The following is a 20,689-nucleotide window of genomic DNA, read 5'->3' on the forward strand; positions in this document are numbered from 1 at the left end:
TTTTAATTTGACATTTTTAGTTAATTAAAATTTTATTTAGTCAAATAATTGTATTTATTTGTTATTTGTATTTACAGATTTGCTAGATTTGGCAATGTTTTGTTCAAATTAATAAGTGTAAACAGATGTATTATGGTTGAATCCAAAAGTCTGAGACATCACTGATAATCTGAGATGTGGAATCTAAAACCAGGAAATAAACATTTTAGGATTTAGAACAATGTAAAACAATGAAATAATATAAAGTAAAATGAACACAAATGGAATATTAAATTAATAAATGCAACATTTTTGGAACCTGCTATTGAAGAATCTGCAAAACACTATCACAATTGTATATCAATTGTACATTGGCTACTAGTCTCAACATACATATGTACTGTATGTGTGTGTGTATGTGTGTGTGTGTGTGTTTGCGTGTGTGAAATCATTTATTAAATAAATTACAAATGACTGTGATTGGGCCATCCTGATTAGCGGTTGAAAAAGTAACAGATTTTGCGTGACAACACTGTCACCATCATAGGTATACACATACTATGGTCACCATGCCGCGGTCTGTGGACATAATCTCATTGAGAAATGAAAGGAATTGTTCATCTAAAATAAAAATAAATGCTCTCATCATTTACGCTATCCCAAATGTGTACGTCTTTCTTTCTTTTGCAGAACACAAACAAAGGTTTTTTGAAGAATACCTCAGCTCTGTAGGTACATACAATGCAGGTGATAAACCACAAGCAATTTGAAAAGTATGCAAATGATGACCAAAATTTCAAAGTTTCAAATTCCAAAGCTCCATAAAGCACATAAAGGCAGCTTAAAGGTAATCCATACAACTCTGGTGGTTTACTCCATGTCTACTGAAGCAATCCAATTGTGTTTTGGTGTGAACTGACCAAAATATATCTCCTTTTCCACCATAAAACTTGACATCAGCAGTCTCTTTGGCGATCATTATTTCAAGCTTAATTACACTTCCTAGCGTCAATCACTAGAAAGTGTGTTACATTTTGGTCTGTTCTCACCCAAAATCGATTGGATTGCTCCAGAAGACATGGATTGAACCACTGAAGTATTATGAATTACTTGTATACTGCCTTTATGTGCTTTTTGGAGCTTCACAATTTTAGTCACCATTCACTTTCATTGTATGGAACTACAGAGCTGAGATATTCTTCTTAAAATCTTATATTGTGGTCTGCAGAAGAAAGAACATCCTGGTTACTTTCGTAACCTCCGTTCCCTGATGGAGGGAACGAGACATTGTGTTGATGTAGTGACACTAGGGGTCACTCTTGGGAGCCCCAAACACCTCTGCTTTTTGAAAAAAGGCCAATGGGAATTGGCGAGTGGAATTTTCATGCCACTCCCCCGGACATACGGGTATAAAAGGAGCTGGTATGCAACCACTCATTCAGGTTTTGTGCTAAGGAGCCGAGACAAGGTCCCGGCCATTTCAGCGGGTAGTTCAGTGTTGTGGCAAGAGGGACACAACGTCTCGTTCCCTCCATCAGGGAACGGAGGTTACGAAAGTGACCAGGACGTTCCCTATCTGTCAATCACTCAACGTTGTGTCAATGTAGTGACACTAGGGGTCCCTATACAAAACACCACAACTAGCTGAACTGTGTTACGTGAACTGGCGGTGCGAGACGGGCAGACCATTGCGTGCCTCGTAGCCAGCGCACCAGGCTGTCATGTAACCTCCCCCAACACTCTTATGAGCGTCGAACGGTCCTTCGGGAACAAGTCGACTGCCCAACCAATAGGGAGAGGCTAGCCCAGCCGTGGCCTCTTTTCCTCTTTTTTCTCCCCAAAAAGAGTGGAATTTGTTAACCGACTGGGTGCCATAAATGTCTACGTCGGGGGGGGGTTTCACTCCTAAGAGGAAGTCACCGCGGAGACCACACCCCGCCCAGAGAAGGGGGGGAGGGGGTATTTTGAGTGGAAATACGTCACATGGTCTTACCGAGTCTTGTCGGAAGTATGTCATGTGGAGAAGTCGCATGGTAGATCCTACCCGAGGGGGGAGGAGTTTCTACAAGCATGGTGACGGGGGGCAGAGGCGGAAGAAACAGTTTACCAACAGGGAAATGATTTAGCGGAAGATATATCACATGGGGTCACCTATGGGGAACCAGCGCATGTGGAGCACCTACCCCAGTACAGGGCTTAGTTTGCACATGTACTGGGCCGGCAGCGAGTTTCTCTGCAAACTCATCTGCCACAGGTCTAAGGAGGAAAGTCATCCAGGGATCACAACTTGTGAACATGACTGGGAGTCAAAGGCGCATGTCTTCACCTCATGGGAGGGGAAAGGCGCTATATGCAAGCGGTACACCCGGCCAGCTGTCCTGGAACTTACTAGTTCGGACCTGACAACACACGGGACGAAACCAGCTCAAACTGGAGATTATAGAACCTCACAAAGGTGTTGGGTGTCGCCCAGCCCGCTGCTCTGCAGATGTCTGCCAAAGAGGCGCCACTGGTCAGGGCCCAGAAGGCCGCTACACTCCTAGTAGAGTGGGCTCGTAGCGCCATGGGGGGCAGCATGTCCTGAGCATGATATGCCATCATGATGGTGTCAATGACCCAGTGGGCGATCCTCTGTTTGGAGACAGCGCTTCCTTTCCGCTGTCCACCAAAGCAGACAAAGAGCTGCTCGGAGCTTCTAAAGCTCTGGGTCTGCCTCCTCCTGGGACAGCGCTTGCAGGTTCACCACCTGATCCCTAAATGGGGTTGTGGGAACCTTGGGCACATAGCCCAGTCAGGGTCGCTGACAGAGAACACCTGCAGGTCCCCTACCCTCTTGATGGAAGTGAGCACAGTCAGGAGGGCAGTCTTCAAGGAGAGTGCCTTAAGCTCAGCTGACTCCAGGGGCTCAAAGGGGCTCCCTGTAGAGCCCGAAGGACTACAGAGAGGTCCCATGAGGGGATGAGATGCGGTCTGGAGGGATTCAACCTCCTAGCACCTTTCAGGAACCTAATGATCAGGTCATGGTTCCCTAAGGACTTACCGTCCACTGTGTCATGGTGTGCCGTTATAGTGGCTACATACACCTTCAAGGTGGAGGGGTACAGCCGCCCCTCCAGCCTCTCCTGCAGGAAGGAAAGCACCGATCCGACTGCGCATCTCTGGGGGTCTTCGCGTCGGGAAGAACACCACTTAGCGAACAGACGCCACTTCAAAGCATACAGGCACCTCGTAGAGGGAGCCCTAGCCTGGGTGATCGTGTCTATCACCGCGGGTGGCAGGCCACTTAGGTCTTCCTCGTCCCGTCCAAGGGCCAGAAGTGGAGATTCCAGAGGTCTGGTAGTGGGTGCCAGATGGTGCCCCGTCCCTGAGAAAGAAAGTCTTTCCTCAGGGGAATTCGCCGGGGGGGGGGCTGTCGCGAGGAGCGTTAGGTCCAAGAACCACATCTGGGTGGGCCAGTAGGGTGCTACTAGGATGACCTGCTCCTCGTCCTCCCTGACCTTGCACAGGGTCTGTGCAAGTAGGCTCACTGGGGGAAATGTGTATTTACGTAGTCCAGGGGGCCAGCTGTGTGCCAGCGCGTCTATACCGAGGGGGTGCCCCGGTCAGTGCGTAACAAAGCGGGCAGTGGGAGGATTCCTGGGAAGCAAACAGGTCTACCTGTGCTCGACCGAATCGACTCCAAATCAGCTGGACCACCTGGGGGTGGAGTCTCCACTCTCCCCTGAGTGTAACCTGTTGTGACAGCGCATCCGCTGCAGTGCTGAGGTCGCCCGGGATGTGAATGGCTCGTAGTGACTTGAGGCGCTGCTGACTCCAGAAGGAGGAGACGGTGGGCGAGTTGTGACATGCAACGGGAGCATAGACCGCATTGAAGGTTGATGTACGCTACCGTTGCCGTGTTGTCCGTCCGGACCAAAACTTGCTTGCCCTGGATCAACGGCCGGAACCTCCGCAGGGCGAGCAGTACTGCCAACAACTCGAGGCAGTTGATGTGCCAACGCAGGTCCCAAGAGTGACCCCTAGTGTCACTACATCGACAACACGTCAAGTGAGTGACAGATAGGGAAAGTCAGACTTATCTGTGATGGCATGATGGTGAGTAGGCCTAAATGACGAGAGAATTTTCATTTTGGGGTAAACTATTTCTTTAAATTAACTACTAGCCATTCAATATTAACAATAAAAAATGTATATACAGATAAGAGTTAAGATTATTTCAGAGAACCGGAAAATGAACTCAACAACTGTCTGAATTGTGTTTGGTTATCCAAAAATGTATGATGTCTCCCTTCAGGACACTTTTGAAGGGAGCACAACAATAGTAGCCATGCTGTGGGGTCAAAACAAATTTTCCATTCGCCTTTAAGCCATCTGAAGCTGTCACAGTAGAGTGCAACAGTTTGGTTCCGGAAGTAAAAATCCCATTCATTTATTCCACAGATGAATTGATTTTCAACGATAACTTATAAACCTTTAAAGACAGACCTACCATGAGCTCCGAGGTTGCTCATCGATGGTATATGCTTCCATTGAAGCCACCCATCTGCGTTATCTCAACTTCATTGTTTAAAAATCGTGTTTGATAGCAGAATTCATGGCAAACAACAACATTAGCCATGGTACAGTAGCAGGGGCAGACTGGGAAGAGAAATCGGCTGGGATTTTACATAGAAACTGGCCTAAAAGTTGTTGAGCAGCGGGTCGCTGTCCTTTTCTGTTTATCGTTGCCCCCTTCGGCATATCACGGCACCATTTTGTGGCCCGTTCTGCATAACGTGGCGGCCCATTTCAGCTTATTGTGGCCCATTCGTCCCCGTTTCGCGGCCGGCCCACCGAGAAAAGTTCCAGTTCTCCAGATGGCCAGTCCGCCCCTGTACAGCAGAGAAAGATCCACCAATCGGAGAACCGCATCCGAAACGTGTCTCGGAGCTTCCGCGCGCTCCCATGACACACTGTGAATGACGTAATCGTGTCAGTCTCCCTTTACCCTTAAACTACTTATATATTTGTACATATCGGGATATTTTGCAATAAACTTAAAATATATTGGTTAAATACTTACTACCAACAACCTAAAATCAATAGTTTTCTATATTCCCATCGTTTTTTACTCAATGACATTATTCGCAATGACACGATAAGTACACATCCTTGTACCTTTGTCTTTATGTCCGATTTTCAAGTTCTTTTTGCCTCAAAACAAAGTTCGTGAGGTTGTGATTCACCTCGGAGCTGGCTGGTTTGGTTCATGGCTCACAACTCTTTTATGAAGGATTTTATTAAAAGTCTATGGAAGAAATGAATGGGGAAAATACTTCCGGAACCCAGACGGCTGAAAAAGTGGGCGGTCACTGTTGCGCTCTGTTGAGAGTCTTCGAAGGGCATAGGGATGATCACTTCTGAATTAAACGCATATGCATTATATGCATTTATCTTTTATTCATTCCCAGGATATGAATTTTTGAAAAGAAGAATTATCCTTTTTACTAGTTGAATTTCTATTTTTGATATCAAGAATGTTAATTTCCGCAAGTGATCGCATAATTTCTGATATTACGAATTTTCTTTTTTTTTTTGACTAGTTGAAATGTAATTCTTGATATCAACAATTGACATTTCCACTAGTGAAAATTACATTCTTGACATCAAGAATTAGCATTTTAACTAGTAAAAATTTAATTGTTGATATCAAAAATTAATATCCTGGGAATTAATAAAAGTTAAAACTGTTTGCCATAAACGCACCCTAAGATTCCCATACTGACTGAGCTTCAGGGGCGCCATCCTATGGTTGTTCTCGGTTATTCACAGGTGACTAATCTGGAATCTGAGTGTCAGGTAAAGTGGGAGTTTGTGAGGTTAATTACCTATTATATTAAATATTAATATATTAACATGTAAATAACAGGTAGTCGTTAAAACATTTAAAGTGCCGAATATGGCCGAGCTTGAGCACGAGCTGAAGTTACATATTGACAGAAACGAAAGTGAAATGCTCCTCAGAATCTCCTCACTTTCTGTTTTGAAAGAGCAACCTAAACCAAACACTTACTGTATATTCTCCACTGACAAATAGGTAATGTTTAATAATAATTCCTGCACTTTGACTATACATGTCAATTATAGATGATTGTAGTCGATTTCATGCTGCCATATACACAGATTCGGCATTGATAGCATTGCTATTCGCTAAAATAACTCTGACAATTCTCAATAAAAAATACAGTTAACAGCAGGTGCATACATTGACAAACACATACATAACTAAAATTATAATTAATCATTCAGTATTACCATCTAATACCATCACTGTACCTTTGTACTTTTCAGTAAATGGTACAGAATAGCATTCTCAGATGCTATTCTTCTCACCACAATTGTACAGAGTGGTTATCTGAATTACCATAGACTTTGTCAGTTCAAACCAGTCTGGCCATTCTCTGTTGACCTGTTACAGAAATACTCAAACGAGCTCATCTGGCACCAACAATCATCCATGCGATTATCTAATCTGCCAATCGTGTGGCTGCAGTGCATAAAATCATGCAGATACGGGTCAGGAGCTTCAGTTAATGTTCACATCAACCATAGAATGGGGAAAAAATGTGATCTCAGTTATTTGGACCGTGGCATGATTGTTGCTGCAAATTACTGACATTAAATTTTTTCCCCATTCTGTTGGTTGATGTGAACATTAATTGAAGCTCCTGACTCATATCTGCATGATTTTATGCACTGCACTGCTGCCACACAATTGGCTGATTAGATAATCGCATGGATGATTGTTGGTGCCAGACGGGCTGGTTTGAGTATTTCTGTAACTGTTGATCTCCTGGGATTTTCACACACAATAGTCTCTAGAATTTACTCAGAATGGTGCCAAAAACAAAAAACATCCAGTGAGCGGCAGTTCTGTGGACAGAAATGTCTTGTTGATGAGAGAGGTCAACAGAGAATGGCCAGACTGCTTTGAACTGACAAAGTCTACGGTAACTCAGATAACTGCTCTGTACAATTGTGGTGAGAAGAATATCATCTCTGAATGCTATTCTGAGATGTGGGTCGGTGCTGTTTTGGCAGCACGAGGGGGAGCTACACAATATTATGCAGGTGGTTTTAATGTTGTGGCTGTATATTGTGAACGAAACCTGTTTTTGTTCATTTTAAGGCTTCATGCCCAACGATTGAACAGGTACATAAAGAGAAAAAGCCCTTACCACTGTAGAACTAATAATTATTGTTCAATCTTGCAGGAATATGGAGCAAAGTGATATTGACGAGGGGTTATATTCTCGACAACTGTAAGTATGCAGATAAGTAGGCTTACTCATATTAAACATGGAACTCATTTCGTGATTTCTATTTTTATTCTTTTAGGAGCATTTTATTGACAGCAGTTACCGCTGCATACATTTTATAAATACACTTTGACATGACTGGACTTGGTCCAAAGAAACTAAACAGAGACTAGTAGAACGAAATAAAATAGTACGTTGTTCTCTGAAGGAATTTTTTACTGTTGCACAAAAAAAGTTTGGGAGCAAACTTTTTCCTCCAGTGAATATTTCTCAGGTTAGGTTTATTTTTGAAAGTGAATTTGTGTATAGACGAATACCTTATAAATTCTTGGCTTGAAAAAATATATAAATAAAAGTTTAAGCCATTGAACATGTTCACCGTTATTGCCTGGTAAAAAAAAAAAAAAAAAAGGTACAGTTAATTTAACAAATGTAACCTTTTGTGACAACATGCCTCAATAGAAAACTTGCCATTGAATAATTGCAAAAAAAAAAACAAAAAAAATACTTCAAATTAAATATAGTTTTCATCTAGGTGTTACAAACCATCAAGCACAACCACTAATATAAAAAACAAGTATTTGAGTAATTGGACTTTTGACTCTACCTTGTAGTTACTGAAATTTAGCTCTTGTACAACTAGCCTCTCTGCAATTAAAAAAATCACTTATAGCAGAGATTTAACCTATTTTGGATTCCAGATCATAGTAAAGTTTAAAAGCATTCTCATCCAAAAATATAATACATTAGATTGACAGCTGGAGAATTTTTACTTTATCAACAGTGCAATTGTTAATTTCACTACAGGTATGTGATCGACCATGACACGATACGTTGAATGGGAAAGGCTGATGTCCTCATCGCCGGAATGAGAGGTCTTGGTGTGGAAATTGCCAAGAATGTGATAATGGCTGGGGTCCGATCAGCCACCAGGACGAAGGAGCAGTGGAGTGGCGAGATCTGTCTTCTCATGTAATGAGACCTTCTCATGTTATTAAAGGGATAGTTCAGCCAAAAAATTTAAAGTCTGTCATCATTTACTCACCTTCATTTTGTTCCAAACCCATTTGACTTTCCTTCTTCTGGGGAGCACAAAAAGTAGATATTTTTCAGAAATTTCAAGCTGCTCTTTCCCATACACACACAATGAAAATGGGGTTAGAGCTGTTGAGCTAAAAAAAAAAACACACACACACACAATAAAAAGTCCATACGACTTGTGCGCTATATTTTAAGTTTTATGCAGCCCTATAATAGGTTTGTGTGAGGAACTGACAAAAATGTTATCAGCTATTTGCATGGAAGCCTTCCTCTTTGCTGTTGTTTTTCGCACATATATTTTTTAATACAATTGATGCCAAACAGTTGTGTGTTAAGCAGCAATTGTGCCACGCCAAATTTGAATATCCTAATACATTATGAGAGCTATGGTGGAGGGGTGATTGTCAGTGAATACCAGTGACTTCATGGTTTCTCACACCAAGCTATTATATGGCCTCAGAAGGATCGTTTAGACTACTTTTTTTATACTTTTATGACTCAACAGCATACTGTACATCCCCATTCTTTTTCATTGTATGGAAAAAAATCCTTGTCTTCCATGGAAGAAAAAAAATCATAAAGGCTTAGAACGAAATGAAAACAAGTATAATTTTTTAGCAAACTACTCCTTTAATCTATAACAATTAAAACTAGGTTTGTTAATCAAATGAATTACATTATATGCTGATTAATTAATCTAATTAAACATATAAATTAAAAATTTCAAAGAAAGAGCCACAAAAAACTATAATTCAATATACGATGATTAAATAATTATATTTAAATGATTCAAAAATATATATAATATATTATTGTGGCAGACAAGTGAATTTGCATTGATAGTACAATACAAAATGTGGCTTTAGAATGCAAAATATTTTTATTTCCACATTACTGAACATTGACATACATTACGTGTCAAGCAAGCCCGAGAGTGTTCTCTGTACAACTGTGCATTGCCTATACAGCTGGAGTTTTGCTTACTGCCCCCTGCTGAAAACTGGTAGTACTTCAAGCTTGAATTGCTCTTATTGACATAAGAGCAATTCGGGGACATCATTTATTGCGTTTATTTTTGGATGCATTATTTTTTAGATAATTAATCGCACTGAATTAACTTGTTAAATTAACAGCCCTAATTAAAACTGATATAGAAGTGGTCACTTTTTTGAATGTTTACATGAAATTCTCCCTGTAGTTTTACCTGAAGGAAACTGATGTGGGTCAGAACAGGGCCCTGTGCTCTGAGAAACAGCGCTCTAGTCTAAACATGAATGTTCGAGTGTCTGCAAGCACTGACAAACTCAGTGAGAACTTCCTGAGCCAGTTCCAGGTGGGTTGGGATTCCTGTTCTAGCATGTCCGTTCAACAAAGTCTCTGACTGTAACTATCCTCATTGTTTGGTGTATTTTATATCAACAGGTTGTGGTGCTCACAAATTCACCCTTTGAGGAACAGTGACGCCTGGGAACGTATTGCCACTCAAACAATATAAAGTTTATTGTGGCTGACACCAGAGGACTTTGTGGGTAAGAAGAGCTAATTCCTTTGAATCAACAAAAAAAGTTGTCTTTTCATAACTGTAGTTAGTTAACAAAAAGTAGCAACATGAAAATAAACAAAACAATGAATGCATTGTCCAATCAGCTGGACTAGTTGGGCTGCGTCCCAAATTCCTTCCTTGCGAATGCACTAAAATTTTGCATTGTAATGGAAATGGAAATGACATATTTTTGAGTGTGTATCAAAAGAGTATGCCAGTACAGGGACATACTACAGTGCCATAAAATTATGCCTGGATACCACAGACCCCTTTGTTGCATACTAACTGAATCGAAAAGGAAATGGAAGCATAAGCGGTAGTTCTGCCAGGGAGACTTGTGCGGTACACGTCATCGGTTTATTCATAATTTCCTTTAACCAATAACTGTTCACCTCTTGCTTTAAAGGTCTGCCAGCAGCCAATCATTCTGCTGCCTTCAGGTGTCAATGTGGCAACTGCCTCCTCCCCACCACCACCAGCAAGTCTTCGTCTGACTGGGGGTAGGCTCCTCGCTCCTGCCGTCTTTTATTTTAAACCCTCTGGTACGCTGGCCCCATAGACTTCCATTGTAAGTGCATTACTGGAAAAAACAAATACAAACTGAGGGCCAAGTCAAAATGATATTCTGTGGCAATTGACAGCATGTCATAGATGCTGTCAGTAGTGTTAAGTTTAACACAGAATATTTCTTGCTTTAGAAAAATCAAAGGATTTTTAGTTGCAATTATAGCAAAGCGACTCAGTTGGGTGATATTTTAATGCTCACAGAAACCTTTCAATGTGGCTTTAGAAGAAGTGCTCATAGATCTTGAGCTTGTGGAGATGAGTAAAATACACTGGCTACCACCCCTGGAGTTCGCTAGCTCGCTAGTTTGAATCCCAGGGCATGCTGAATGACTCCAGCCAGGTCTCCTAAGCAAACAAATTGGACAAAAATAAAGACACCTGTCTCTGCACCTGGCCTTTACAGCCCTGCATCGATTCTCTCAGGAAAACAGGCAAACATCCCATCCTAGATCCCAGGTCAGTAAATGAATGACACCTCTACAGTATGTTTAATAATGTTCATGATTGTATGTTTATGAAACCCCTCAGACCTGCAGTGGTAAATTCACTCCTCTCAGACAGTGGCTGTACTTCAATGCTCTGGAATGCCTGCCTGACGAAGAGGAGGGTGAGGAAGGTGTCCTGACTGAAGATGCTTGTGCTCCTGTAAGCAATAATTTTACTGCAATCTTATGCAAAAATTACTCAATGCAAAGTGTCATTTGTGATATGTTTGTGAAGAGTATAGTAGTATAGGCAGCATAAAGTTATTGTAGTGTATGTGTAATGTGTCTGTGTTGCAGAGACAGTCGATATGATGGACAGATCGCTGTGTTTGGATCTGCTTTTCAAGAAAAATTGAAGAAACAGAAGTATTTCCTTGTGAGTGCGTTTCTTTATGTTCACCAGCAGAGGGAGACATTACCCTCACTGCAAAGCTGTTACAGTCATCCTAGTCCAACCAAAGACGTATTAATTTAATTTTTAATTTAATTTAATTTTTTTTTTAATTTTCTTTATTTATCACACATTATACATTTGCACATATACGGTGAAATTCTTCTTTTTCACATATCCCAGCTAGGCTGGGGTCAGAGTGCAGGGTCAGCCATGATACGGCGCCCCTGGAGCAGATAGGGTTAAGGGCCTTGCTCAAGGGCCCAACAGTGGCATCTTGGCGGTGCTGGGGCTTGAACCCCCGACCTTCTGATCAGTAACCCAGAGCCTTAACCGCTGAGCTACCACTGCCCATAAGGGTTTACAGAGCCATCTAAGGAGCAGATCTGTGGCTCATTGGTGTGGAATGTAAGATAAATAGTTTGTGTCATGTGGCATGTCATGTTTTTTTTTTTTTTTTTTGGATAAATATTGCTAATATATATATATTCATTGTCAAGCCACGTAAATCCAGAGAAACTGATAATTTTGCAATGGTCTCTTAATTTTTTCCAGAGCCGTATATATTTCTAGTGATGGCCAGCTCTAAATTATTTCATTAGGAGATTTTGGTTTGAGGTATATATATATATATATATATACAGGTGCATCTCAATAAATTAGAATGTCGTGGAAAAGTTCATTTATTTCAGTAATTCAACTCAAATTGTGAAACTCGTGTATTAAATAAATTCAATGCACACAGACTGAAGTAGTTTAAGTCTTTGGTTCTTTTAATTGTGATGATTTTGGCTCACATTTAACAAAAACCCACCAATTCACTATCTCAAAAAATTAGAATACATCATAAGACCAATAAAAAAAACATTTTTAGTGAATTGTTGGCCTTCTGGAAAGTATGTTCATTTACTGTATATGTACTCAATACTTGGTAGGGGCTCCTTTTGCTTTAATTACTGCCTCAATTCGGCATGACATGGAGGTGATCAGTTTGTGGCACTGCTGAGGTGGTATGGAAGCCCAGGTTTCTTTGACAGTGTCCTTCAGCTCATCTGAATTTTTTGGTCTTATGTTTCTCATTTTCCTCTTGACAATATCCCATAGATTCTCTATGGGGTTCAGGTCTGGTGAGTTTGCTGGCCAGTCAAGCACACCAACACCATGGTCATTTAACCAACTTTTGGTGCTTTTGGCAGTGTGGGCAGGTGCCAAATCCTGCTGGAAAATGAAATCAGCATCTTTAAAAAGCTGGTCAGCAGAAGGAAGCATGAAGTGCTCCAAAATTTCTTGGTAAACGGGTGCAGTGACTTTGGTTTTCAAAAAACACAATGGACCAACACCAGCAGATGACATTGCACCCCAAATCATCACAGACTGTGGAAACTTAACACTGGACTTCAAGCAACTTGGGCTATGAGCTTCTCCACCCTTCCTCCAGACTCTAGGACCTTGGTTTCCAAATGAAATACAAAACTTGCTCTCATCTGAAAAGAGGACTTTGGACCACTGGGCAACAGTCCAGTTTTTCCTTCTCCTTAGCCCAGGTAAGATGCCTCTGATGTTGTCTGTGGTTCAGGAGTGGCTTAACAAGAGGAATACGACAACTGTAGTCAAATTCCTTGACATGTCTGTGTGTGGTTGATGCCTTGACACCAGCCTCAGTCCATTCCTTGTGAAGTTCACCCAAATTCTTGAATCGAATATGCTTGACAATCCTCATAAGGCTGCGGTTCTCTCAGTTGGTTGTGCATCTTTTTCTTCCACACTTTTTCCTTCCACTCAACTTTCTGTTTACATGCTTGGATACAGCACTCTGTGAACAGCCAGCTTCTTTGGCAATGAATGTTTGTGGCTTACCCTCCTTGTGAAGGGTGTCAATGATTGTCTTCTGGACAACTGTCAGATCAGCAGTCTTCCCCATGATTGTGTAGCCTAGTGAACCAAACTGAGAGACCATTTTGAAGGCTCAGGAAACCTTTGCAGGTGTTTTGAGTTGATTAGCTGATTGGCATGTCACCATATTCTAATTTTTTGAGATAGTGAATTGGTGGGTTTTTGTTAAATGTGAGCCAAAATCATCACAATTAAAAGAACCAAAGACTTAAACTACTTCAGTCTGTGTGCATTGAATTTATTTAATACACGAGTTTCACAATTTGAGTTGAATTACTGAAATAAATGAACTTTTCCACGACATTCTAATTTATTGAGATGCACCTGTATATATATACATACAGTGCATCCAGAAAGTATTCACAGCGCTTCACTTTTTCCACATTTTGTTATGTTACAGCCTTATTCCAAAATGGATTAAATTAATTATTTTCCTCAATTCTACAAACAATACCCCATAATAACAACATGAAAGAAGTTTGTTTGAAATCTTTGCAAATTTATAAAATAAAAAAAAACCCACACATGTACATAAGTATTCACAGCCTTTGCTCAATACTTTGTTGAAGCACCTTTGGCACCAATTACAGCCTCAAGTCTTTTTGAGTATGATGCTACAAGCTTGGCACACCTATTTTTGTGCAGTTTCTCCCATTCTTCTTTGCAGGACATCTCAAGCTCCATCAGGTTGGATGGGGAGCATCGGTGCACAGCCATTTTCAGATCTCTCCAGAGATGTTCAATCGGGTTCAAGTCTGGGCTCTGGCTGGGCCACTCAAGGACATTCACAGAGTTGTCCCGGAGCCACTCCTTTGTTATCTTGGCTGTGTGCTTAGGGTTGTTGTCCTGTTGGAAGATGAACCTTCGCCCCAGTCTGAGGTCCAGAGCGCTCTGGAGCAGGTTTTCATCAAGGATGTCTCTGTACATTGCTGCATTCATCTTTCACTCGATCCTGATTAGTCTCCCAGTTCCTGCCGCTGAAAAACATCCCCACAGCATGATGCTGCCACCACCATGCTTCACTGTAGGGATGGTATTGGCCAGGAATGACGCTTGCCATTCAGGCCAAAGAGTTCAATCTTTGTTTCTCATGGGCTGAGAGTCCTTCAGGTGCCTTTTGGCAAACTCCAGGTGGGCTGTCATGTGCCTTTTACTGAGGAGTGGCTTCCGTCTGGCCACTCTACCATTCAGGCCTGATTGGTGGAGTGCTGCAGAGATGGTTGTTCTTCTGGAAGTTTCTCCTCTCTCCACAGAGAAACGCTGGAGCTCTGTCAGAGTGACCATCGGGTTCTTGGTCACCTCCCTGACTAAGGCCCTTCTCCCCCGATCGCTCAGTTTGGCCGGGCAGCCAGCTCTAGGAAGAGTCCTGGTGGTTCCAAACTTCTTCCATTTACGGACGATGGAGGCCACGGTGCTCATTGGGACCTTCAATGCTGCAGACATTTTTCTGTACCCTTCTCCAGATCTGTGCCTCGATACAATCCTGTCTCGGAGGTCTACAGACAATTCCTTGGACTTCATGGCTTGGTTTGTGCTCTGACATGCACTGTTAACTGTGGGACCTTATATAGACAGGTGTGTGCCTTTCCAAATCATGTCCAATTAACTGATTTACCACACGTGGACTCCAATCAAGTTGTAGAAACATCTCAAGGATGATCAGTGGAAACAGGATGCACCTGAGCTCAATTTTGAGTGTCATGGCAAAGGCTGTGAATACTTATGTACATGTGATTTTTTTCATTTTTTATTTTTAATAAATTTGCAAAGATTTCAAACAAACTTCTTTCACATTGTCATTATGGGGTATTGTTTGTAGAATTTTGAGGAAAATAATGAATTTATTCCATTTTGGAATAAGGCTGTAACATAACAAAATGTGGAAAAAGTGAAGCGCTGTGAATACTTTCTGGATGCACTGTATGTATATATATAAATTTTTGTGTAAAATAAACTGTTTAAACTAAGAATATCAGGGTTTCTGCTGTTATTTCCACTTCCAAATATCAGCGTATAGTTATTTAGCATTTTACTATACATTTGTGGAAAAATGTCTTCACTTTTGGGATTACGATCTAATAATGAAGAGTTTAATAATCTGATAGATTAGATATAACGATCTACTAATGATACGATCTACGTCAAAAAAGCAATTGCTGTTGAAATTAATTCAGATTCATCTGTCACATTGTAAATGCAAGGAAGTTGAGTGCATTTCCATGCTCTGTGTATGTACTGCACATTTTGACAAATGTAGTAGATCATCCGGGTATTCCATGCATGTAAAAATATGCACAGAATATATGGAGAGAAACCCATTCCCCTCTGTACCCTGAAGAACTTCCCACACCATATAGAGCACACACTACAGGTACTAAAACAAGACTGAAATATTACCATAATGTGTCTATCTGAAAATTAGATGCATAAATATTGCCTACAATATCCATATCAGGTCATTTTAAAAATTTGAGAGAGAAAAAAAGATAAAAAAAGATTTGTTTAAAAGGATGGCACCAGGATGTAAAACTGTTGTCTGCTACTCCCAGTTTTGATAATATTTAGTGAAAGCTTTCAGGCTTTTTTTTTGTTTGTTTGTTTGTTTTTTTTTTTTATCAAAATGCATGTGAAAATTTGCCAATACACAGTGAAAATTTTAATGCCAATTTTGCTTTCTCATATGCACTTCTGAAAACAAAGGAAGCTGTGTGTGAATCACGCATTAAACCCTTGTCATTTTCAATGGGCAAGAGACCAGTTTGAGGGTCTCTTCAAGTTGCAGAGAATGTGAACCAGTATCTCAGGTATTTAAAATATAATTCAATTAATACCTTTAGATAAACAAAAGAAAGAAGAGGCAATGTGGAGAGAAAATATGGAGTTCTATGGCTATCTGTTTACTTTGTGTCCACACACTGCTTTTTAATTGGTTCCGTATGTCCAGGCTTAGCCATCCATTACTAGTGCAACCCAAGGCTGTCCACTGGCTTCCTGCCAGAAGTGTCAACTGTTGTCAGATCTGAAATGAAGTGTAGGATGTTTATAGAGAGCCAAGTGTTCAGGAAGTTGAGGTGGCATGTGCATCAGACAGATACTGCAGAGGAAAGGCAACACATAACTGCCTGAATCTCAACTACTTCCTGTTGGCAAACAACAGCCTTTTAGTGAAGTCCAGGAAGGTCCCACCCATCAAACCAAACCCCTGACCAAAACTTAACAGCTTACTGTGGTTAAAAACTCCCATTTTGAGGATACACTAAACAAGCTTTTACAAGCCAACCTCAGTATTTGTACACTTGTTATTAGCCTTGTCTGTTCTGATATACATATTTGACCAACTTAATACATAACAGCAGTTAATAAATGCCAATAAATTACTATAACAATACTTACAGGAGCTCCAAAAAGTATTTGGACACTTAAGCCATACTTAAAATCATATGTATTTTGTCATTGAATTAAATACTGTAACACGATTTCAAACAAAGTGGCATCTGTGCTCAAATGCGGCTAGGGCTTTTCTCAGAATTAACTTCTCTTTTCGGACCCATTTTAGCAATAACTTGAATTGAGCGAAGTTTTGCATGTCCTGTAAAGAATCTCATTTGAGTGTTAAGGGAACAGTTCACCCAAAAATGAAAATTCTCTCATCATTTACCCACCCTCATGCCATCCCAGATGTGTATGACTTTCTTTCTTCTGCAGAACACAAAGATTTTAGAAGAATATTTCAGCTCTGTAGGTCCATACAATGCAAGTCAACAGGGTCCAGAATTTTTAAGCTCAAAAAAGCACATAAAGGCAGCATAAAAATAATCCATATTACTCCAGTGGTTAAATTAGTGTCTTCTGAAGCGATTTGATAAGTGTGGGTGAGAAACAGATCAATATTTAAGTCCTTTTTTTACTAGAAAAAAGAAAGTCATATATATCTGTGATGGAATGAGGGTGAGTAAATTATAAGAGAATTTTCATTTTTAGGTGAACTATTTTTTTTTTAGTTTGAGTCTTTGATTTGGTCTTTCCATGCTGTTTCTGTGGTGATCCAGCGTTTGTGGAGCACACAGTCACCCATGGGGATGTGGAGGCTGTGGAAGTGTTGGAGGGCATCTATAGGAGTCTGACGCAGGAACGGCCTCAAAACTGGATGGACTGTGTCAGCTGGACCCGCAGACAGTGGGAAATACTCCACAACAACCACCATAGGCAACTACTGCACTGCTTTCCCCCTGACCAGGTAACACAACAGATTTATAGTCCCAGACCGGTGTGGTGGTAAGTTTAAAGCTCCCAGACTAGAACCAGTAACTTTCTGTTTACTATGCTGGAGCAAGCTGTGAGCTATCATCACTGAGCCTATAGTAAAAACCCACATTACTTCTAGTGGATAGTTTCTGTAAATGTACTGTAAGGGGCCGTTCACACAGGACACATTCTTGTGTTAAAACAAATAAGGTTCTGTTCGTGAACATTAGTTCTGCATTATGTATCACGGACTAACAATGAACGATATTGTTTACAGCATTTTTTAATCTTGGATGGTTCATGTTAGTGCATATTTCTTTAATATATACATATAAATCTTAAAAAGAAATCATTAATATATGTACAATTCATCCATCAAGCACATGTTTACATAGACTAATAATTTCAAAATAGCACAGATCGAATACAAGAATACATTCTTAGTGAATGGCCCCTGAGATAAAAAATATATTTATTTATTTATTTATTTTTTGCTAAATGACTGCTTTCTAGTTGTCTCTACATACAATAGACAGTTTACAGTGTAATTTTGTTGGAAAGTCAGTTAGAAGATTGTGGATTCATTTCAGGACTCTCAAGTTATGGTTGAATGTGTCAGTTGCACTTTTAACCAGCAGGCGGCACTGTTGTCTTTGTCAACAGAAGTTTCTGACTAATTATAATGTCTGGTGGGGGTACTGTTCATTGTTTAAAGTAACAGAGAGAGGTCAGTACATGTTTACATGGTTTTACATGATGACGTACCAATAATTAACATGGATTGATATAACCAGTTGTTATTTTCTGAATGGTGCCAATTTATGCCCAAACATTGGTAACCAGTGTACAGTGTAAATTAAGGAGTGCTTATCAGAACTGGCTAATTTGATTAAAATTCTGAATTCATCCCCCAAATAAGTTTAAATCTTTGCCCATTCGATTTTACGAGATGATTTTGTCGATTATAGATTGGGCCCTTTAATGCAAAGTTGTTAAAACACTTAGATATTAGTATATATTCATTCATATTACGTATTGTATACAACATGGCAATTGCTGCACATTATGGCACATCTTTTATAAATGTGTTAATCTTATTGAACTTAAAAGAGAAAAACACAACAGATCAATCTTCTACTGGCTGTGCATCTGTGGTTGAGTAACTGTATAGATGTGCATGATCAAATCCATAGCACTGGTTCCTGCACACCAAGATAAACATTCAGTCAGAGGAGGGGCGATATGGACAAGACACAGAGTGTTGAAACCCAGAAATGTCCACTATCTTACAAGCCCAGATAGTTGCAAAACCTGAAGGAATTTAGATCATAGTTCTGTTCGATGCAACAATGTATCACTTTTCTGTGTCATACACTAAGCATTCATGGATATATTGCAGCAGAGTAGGTCTGATTGTAAAGAAAATTCTCGGTCTCTCAAGAAATAGCATGTGAGGTTTGGATGAGCTTTGTATAACTGTTTTTGCACTGTTTGAAAGGTTTACTTTCCTGCAAAGCCAATTAATAGATGTTACTCACATGCAAAGATCTACACACCTAAGTCTAGACTAGTGGAAAACACATTGAGTCACAGTTCTTTTGGTCTGCCTTTGGTCTTTTCAACAGTCACTTCTGTTTTCTATTTGGAGACTTAATTTTATTGAACACACACACACACACACACACACACACACACACACATACATATGATAAAGTCATTACTCTGTCTGTCTGAGCAAAAGGTATGGAGACAGGGGCTTTATGGTCACCAGTCACGTCCCATTCACATCAGCATGTGACTAGTGGCTGCAGGGACCCCATCTGGTCCACAACACATCTAGATGTCTTTCAATCTTGTTTACTGTAGCCTTTCATCAAGAGGCTTTACATGTGTCACATGCTGTGTTTGGGGAAGTTACTTTTTAAAACAACATTACATTATTGCATTATTACATTACTTTTAATAAAAGCTAATTTCATTTATATACAGTTGAAGTCAGAAGTTTATATACACCTTAGCCAAATACATTTAAACTCAGTTTTTCACAGTTCCTGACATTTAATCGTAGAAAACATTCCCTTTCTTAGGTCAGTTAGGATCACTACTTTATTTTTAGAATGTGAAATGTCAGAATAATAGTAGAGAGAATGATTTATTTCAGCTTTTATTCCTTTCATCACATTCCCAGTGGGTCAGAAGTTTACATACACTTTGTTAGTATTTGGCAGCATTGCCTTTAAATTGTTTAACTTGGATCAAACGTTTTGGGTAGCCTTCCACAAGCTTCTCACAGTAAGTTACTGGAATTTTGGCCCATTCCTCCAGACAGAACTGGTGTAACGGAGTCAGATTTGTAGGCCTCCTTGCTTGCACACGCGTTTTCAGTTCCGCCCACAATCGGATTGAGGTCAGGGCTTTGTGATGGCCACACAAAAACCTTGACTTTGTTGTCCTTAAGACATTTTGCCACAACTGGAGGTATGCTCGGGGTCATTGTCCATTTGGAAGACCCATTTGTGACCGAGCTTTAACTTCCTGGCTGTTGTCTTGAGATGTTGCTTCAATATATCCACATAATTGTCCTTCCTCATGATGCCATCTATTCTGTGAAGTGCACCAGCCCCTCCTGCAGCAAAGCACCCCCACAACATGATGCTGCCACCTTCATGCTTCACGGTTGGGATGGTGTTCTTCGGCTTGCAAGCCTCACCCTTTTCCTCCAAATATAACGATGGTCATTATGGCCAAACGGTTAAATTTTTGTTTCATCAGACCACAGGGCATTTCTACAAAAAGTAAGATCTTTGCCCCATATGCACTTTCAAACTGTAGTCTGGCTTTTTTATGGCAGTTTTGGAGCAGTGGCTTCTTCCTGGCTGAGCAGCCTTTCATGATGTCGATATAGGACTCATTTTACTGTGGATATAGATACTTTTCTACCTGTTTCCTCCAGCATCTTCTCAATGTCCTTTGCTGTTGTTCTGGGATTGATTTGCACTTTTCGCACCAAACAATGTTCATCGCTAGGAGATGGAATGTGTCTCCTTCCTGAGCGGTATGATGGCTGCGTGGTCCCATGGTGTTTTTACTTGCATATTATTGCTTGTACAAATGAATGTGGTACCTTCACGTGTTTGTAAATTGCTCCCAAGGATGAACCAGGCTTGTGGAGGTCCACATTTATTTTATATTTTATTTTTATTTTTTTCTGATGTCTTGGCTGATTTCTTTTGATTTTCCCATGATG

General features: G+C 40.5%; 1 pseudogene; it reads left to right on the forward strand.

The window, feature by feature from the left end:
- Positions 1–7,236: 7,236 nt before the first annotated feature.
- Positions 7,237–20,689, forward strand: part of LOC127448815 (ubiquitin-like modifier-activating enzyme 1) — a 60,333-nt pseudogene continuing 46,880 nt past the window's right edge.

The sequence above is a fragment of the Myxocyprinus asiaticus genome, chromosome 12 (genome assembly GCF_019703515.2).
Source record: "Myxocyprinus asiaticus isolate MX2 ecotype Aquarium Trade chromosome 12, UBuf_Myxa_2, whole genome shotgun sequence".
Classification (NCBI taxonomy): Eukaryota; Metazoa; Chordata; class Actinopteri; order Cypriniformes; family Catostomidae; genus Myxocyprinus; species Myxocyprinus asiaticus.